Genomic DNA, 6,453 nt, shown 5'->3' on the forward strand with positions numbered 1-6,453 from the left:
TATCTCTCTCTCTCTCTCTCTCTCTCTCTCTCTCTCTCTCTCTCTCTCACTCATATCCTATACCAGTGAAGGTCTAGGGTAATAGTTTCTAATTATGTCATTTCTATAAGGTAAGACTTTTGAAACTTGAACCTTAGGTTCCTCCTCTTCTAGGTAAAATTTTCTTGATTTTTTTTTTGTTTTTCAATTTCAAAAGATTCTGCCAATGAGCTGACTTTAGATGGTATAAAAATACTTTAGTTTCTCTAGTTTACTAGAGAGAAGATGCGACAAGTAATATTTGAAAAGGAAAAAAATTTCTTGTAGGGCTACCAAAGTTATTTAGTGATACGATAAGAAAAAGAATCCTCGCTAAATATAGAACTAATTAATAATGTTTAACTATACACTTATGGAAAGTGTACCACAGAAAGGGAGAGTAACAAGAAACTAAATGGCGAAAAGTATAAAGAAGAGAAATAATAGTAAATTAACTCCCTAGGAAAACCATTCCTCTAAAAGAAGATATTCAAAGAGAAAAACATTCCCGCGAAATCATAACTTATTCAAAATCAAGGGCTATAAAAGTCATAAATTACAGCATTATGCTTCCAAATGTATGTCTGAAATAATTCAGGAACTATTGATGACCTTAAGCTCAAAATATCTCAAACTGAAGCCTTAGATATCGATGATGTTCGTCTGTTTCGCAATAACTAAGAGACTTAGTAGGTCAGGAGAGTCGGATTATTTTTATTCAACTAATTCTTCAACTAGGTCTTCCAAAAGAGAAGAAAATTCAGAAGACTATTCATGTTAAAATGCATCGATCGAAGAAATTATAAATATGAATGGACAACAGATTATAATACGTTATGTAGGACTTATAATTTTATTGCAGTTTCAAACTAAGTTATGTAGGACATTATATTGGACGATCAAACATTTCTTCTTCAAATGGTCGTTCAAGTTTTTGATCCAATAGAGAAAAAGATGTTATAGAAAAAAATCCTTAACATTTACTCTAAGAAGAAAAAGTTTAGAATCCAATAAATTTCTATAGAAATTTTCACTATGAGGGAGCTTTTTAATCTAATGGAAACCCTTGAGGGAAAGCTTATAGGACTAATAGTCAAGTAGCTCTCCCTGAAGAATCAGAAAAAATAGAAGATGAAGTATTTTTATGGGCAATTCAAAACATCATTATTCAAAAGTTGTGGCTAGAAATTACCTTCGTAATTAATAAATTGTTCAAAATCAAAACAACTGCTTTAATACATAGTGTTGCTTATCTAAATTGTGTTAGAGAATGACTTATTCCCACAAAGTATTTTGGGAAACATTGCAAAGCTTAAAAAATTTGTAAATAAGTTTCCTTAGAGAGGAAATAAAGATTTTCAGCATTGGCTTCTAGGGATTGATTAGGCCAAGTTTAAGTCCTTGGAGTTTGCACTGCCATTTATGTTAACAATGCAACTATAAAAGAAGAGAGTACCAAGATTAGTTATTAATAAGAACCCATACATGATCCAATGATTGCTTGAGTCAAGAACCAAGGCTGCAAGGGTTGAAGCCACAAATGTTGGAAATCTTTGATAAGTTCATGATAGTTTAGTTAAAAACAAGATTGAAAGCGAATCCTTACTTTTATACTAATCTCACAAAATAATGTATTGTTTATTAGAATGAATACTCAAACAATCTTAATTAACTAGAAAAGTATAAAATAGAACTACACAAACAGGGTTCATATAAAAATGAAAAACAGAAATTCGTACCATGTGTTGGCATGATATTAATCTTCATCCGGGCACAGTTCAATCTTTTGCTCTCGCTTATTTTTGTAGCTTCGTGCAAGGAAACTAAAGCCTTGCTTGGGCATTGCTTTTCAAATCAGCTCACTCTTCTTTAGCTTGAGTCAATTGCACTCGGTGGTTCTTTCTTTGAAGCCCTTTTTGAAACTTAGTGACTTTGGACAAGTCCATTCATGGCTTCACTAAACATCTTTCCTCTTGATCTTCTTATTGGTCCATATGAAACATGTAAAGGATCCTTACCGGCTGGACCACCATAATTCTCATCATCTAATACCAACTGATGTAATTCCCAAAACCCCATCAAAGCGGCTTGGACAAACAAAATTTGATATGAACCATGAGAACCATAAGAAAAATAAAATCAGATGAAGAACCTTTACCATATGATTTCTTGAATCAAGAAACAAGGCTGGAAGGATTGAACACCTCAATGATTGGAAATCTTTGATAAGTTTAGGATAGTTCAATTAAAAAAAAAAAAGATTGAAAGTGAGGATTTTATAAATAATTTCTGAAAATAATGTGTAGTTTATTATAAAGTAATTAAAGCCTTATGCAAGCGGACCCAAACAAATCTAATTAATCATAAAATATCAAAATAAAGCTATACAAATAAAGTTCTTAACAAAATGAAAACTAAATTTGTGTTGAATTTTTATACCATGCATGGGCATGGTAGTAGTACTTGCTTGGGCATGGTCTGTCTAATTCACCCTTAGTTTGAGTAATTTTGTGCTTGCGTGAGCAATAAAACTAAAGCCTTGCCTAGGTATTGCTTTCACAATCAATTTCCTCTTTCATAACTTGAATCAATTGCACTAAGTGAATTTTCTTTCGAGCATATCTTGAAACTTCATGTTTTTTCATGACAGTTGAACTCTCAGCCCACAAAGCTTGGACAAGTACACCCATGACTTCTTTGCTCTTGATCTTGTTATTGGTACATTCGAAACGTGTAAAGGATCCTCGCTAGTTGGCCCACCATGATTTGGTACATGAGAACACTATTTCAGGATGCAGCCTAGAAGCCACGCAAGAAATGAAATGAACCTTAAGAAATCTAAAATCCAAGGAAGAATCTTAACCTACTTAATTTTAAATCAACTAACATGGCTGGAAGTGTTTAACATTACAAAGATTTGGAAATCTTTGATAAGCTCTGGATATTTCAATTACGAAAAAATTTGAAAGCTAATCCTCACTTTATAATTAATATCTCAAAATAATGTGCTGTTTATTTTGCAATGAACATAGATGGAGTCAAATAATCCTAATTAACTTATAAAATACCAAAATAAAATTATACAAATAGAGTTCTAGTGAAAACAAAAAATTAAAATTCGTGTAGAAATCTTTTCCACGCCGCCCATGGAATCCTTGTTTGGGCATGGCTCAACCAATTTGAACTGGTATGTGAAACAGAGAGAGAACATCTTTCATACTTCCCTTGTAGAGAAATTGGGCTTTCTGTGTTGAAACATTCTAGATATGTAAATAGTACTACCCTTGTAGAGAAATTGGGCTTTCTATGTTAAAACAATCTAGATCCTATAGATTGTAGTGGTTTAATGAATGTAGAGAGGGTCAGGGTTAATAAACACGTCTTGGGAAGCTTTACTATTCAGACGTATAGTGATGAGGTGATGTGATTGCTATGCATGCCGAGCATATCTTGTTGGGAAGGCCATGGTCGTATGATAGAAAGGTTATCTACATAATGGTCATGAAAATTGATACAGCTTTGTGAAAGATGGAAAATCAATTACTCTTATCATTAACACTGAAACATGCCTATCAGAATCATTGGTGAGGAAGAGAAGAAAAAGGAAGAATGAGAAAAGAATGGAGCCACTAAAGAGAAAAAAAAAAAAGAAAAAAAAAGAGTCTTCAGGGAGAGAGTTAAAGGAAAACCATTTTTTTTTTAATGAGTGAAATAAAGCGGGCTTTAGTGGAAAGCCAACTTCTGATATTGTTGATACCATTGCTGATCATCGATATATGAAACACATTGTGAACGGCTGATAGTTCAGGCTGTAAAGCCAATTGATAAGTCACATTTCCGACACTGTCAAGTATTTCAAAAAGTCGGTATAAAGAGGTCGTAGTTTGCCTTTCTTGCCGAACTTGAGTAGACCCTTTATTGGTGCCACTTTTAGAAAAACTTCTCTCCAACATCAAATTTTAAGTCTTTTCTTTTCGTATCTGCATAGCTTTTCTACCATAGAGAGCTTCATACGGTGCCATTCCAATAGTTGCTTGGAAACTATTAAACACATTGTGAATGGCTGATAGTTCAAGCTGTAAAGCCAATTGATAAGTCACATTTCCGACACTGTCAAGTATTTCAGAAAGTCAATATAAAGAGGTCGTAGTTTGCCTTTCTTGTCGAACTTGAGTAGACCCTTTATTGGTGCCACTTTTAGAAAAACTTCTCTCCAACATCAAATTTCAAGTCTTTTCTTTTCGTATCTGCATAGCTTTTCTACCATAGAGAGTTTCATACGGTGTCATTCCAATAGTTGCTTGGAAACTATTATTATATGCAAATTTCACTAAAGGTAGATATGATTCTCAACTACCTCTTAGATCCAGAACACAGGCTCTTAGTATGTCATCCAAAGTTTGAATGGTCCTTTTCTGGTCCATAGGATTGAGGGTAATATGCCGTACTAAAATTCAATTTCGTTCCCATAGTTTTTTGTAAGCTCTTCCAAAACTTTGACATAAATCTTGGATCTCTATTAGATACAATGGCATGGGGACACCATGAAATCTTACAATCTCTCTAATGTACAACTGTGCCAATTAATCTAAACTAAATTTGATTTTTACTGGAAGAAAATAAGCAGACTTCGTTAGACGATCCATTATTACCCATATAGAGCATTGTGTCCTCTTCCTAACTTTTGAAATCCTAACACAAAGTTCATTGCGATATTTTCCCACTTCCATTCAAGTATGTCTAATGGATTTAATAACCATGTCGGTCTTTCATGTTCTGCTTTAACTTTTTGGCACACTATGCATTTTGTAACAAATGAGCCTATACTTCCTTTTATGCTCTCCACCAAAATGTATCTCGAAGATCTCGATACATTTTCGTACCACCGGGATGTGCGGTGTATCGGTGGATTGAGCCTCCTCCAATATCTCTTTCCTCAAAACTTCATCCTTAGGTATACAAATTCTTCCTTTAAACATTAGTGCCTGATCAGAAGCTATTTCAAAATCCTTTCTCTTATCAGTACCAATCTTGTTCATGATCTTCTGTAAGAATGGGTCTTTGCTTTGTCATTTTATGATCCGATCTCTAAGAGTATGTTGAACCATAAAAGTTGGTAAATGACCAGTGACTTGTTCTTGTGTGGTAATCCCTTCAATTCACAAACTTTTCAAGTCTTTGATCAACTCCATCTGAGCAGTAGGTAATGATGCCAGCTGTCCCATTGACTTCCTACTTAGAGCATCGATGTAAAGCCCTGGAAAATTTTATAGAATAGAATTAATTGTTTTAAATTCTCATTTCTTTGAGTCAAATAATTAGATTTAATGGAGCAAGTTTTAGTAAAACAATATTAGACTCTTTTTGTAACTTGTAATTAATTAGAATTTTTTAACAAAAAAAAAGGTTAATCGAAATAGTTAGGCCCAAAATATAAAGTTCAAAGAATGTCCTTTATTATAAAATTAACCGAGTTGACCTTTTTGGAATTCATTAGTTGTCAAACACGAGTGCCTTTATAAATTGAATGATTGAGTAACTTTAGGCCATTTTTATAGCATTTGAGTGTCCATATATTGTGATAGAAGAATTTTAGGTGGCTCACGTGGATATCTACATGGAATTATTATTCTATACCTTAAATAAGAACATTAAGTTGGAATTAATAGAGGGATGATATTTTTTACCGGACGGAATACACTTATAGACACGGAAATAGAGATAAGACTTTGGGAACGTGAAGTAATTGCTTTTCTTCCAACAATTCTTCTTATCCATCGAGGTAGGATTTCGAGGTGCAAGTGATTAGTCCCGTTAATTTTTTTTTTTTTATGTTGATGAATATTATGCTCATGAAATTTATGATATGATATGATATGATTATGATATGATATGAAATGGCCATCTGGTACCAAAGATATGATATGAGAAGCTCTTATCAGTTCTAAAGATATGATATGACGGTATGATTATTTTGACGCATGAATTGATATTTTTATTCGAGACTGCACGATACTCGTGTCCTATTGAGTATTCCCACATACTCACCCATTTTCCCTACTCCTCACAGGTTAGAATGGGTCGTTAGTTGGCGGGCGATATGGTGCGGTCATTGTGCCAAGGTTTATGAAACTCAATAAATAAATTCCAGTGTAATGTGACTGAACATTTTATTTCCAGCAATAATCTTAGTGGTGTTTATTAACGAACCACTTTCATTTTTAATGAATTAGACAATTTATTTGATTTGATCTATAGTACATATTATCGTGAACCAATTTCTTGTACACTTAGGCTACTACATAAGTTACAATCTGTTTTAATTTTGATTTCTCATATTCAATTAGTACCTTGCATGTGATTTAACTATTGGTTGAATTCGATAAAATTAAGTAGCTAATTAAAATTATCCACTAATTAGAGGAAACATAGTGC

This window comes from Olea europaea, chromosome 22, assembly GCF_002742605.1.
Source record: "Olea europaea var. sylvestris chromosome 22, O_europaea_v1, whole genome shotgun sequence".
Taxonomy (NCBI): domain Eukaryota; kingdom Viridiplantae; phylum Streptophyta; class Magnoliopsida; order Lamiales; family Oleaceae; genus Olea; species Olea europaea.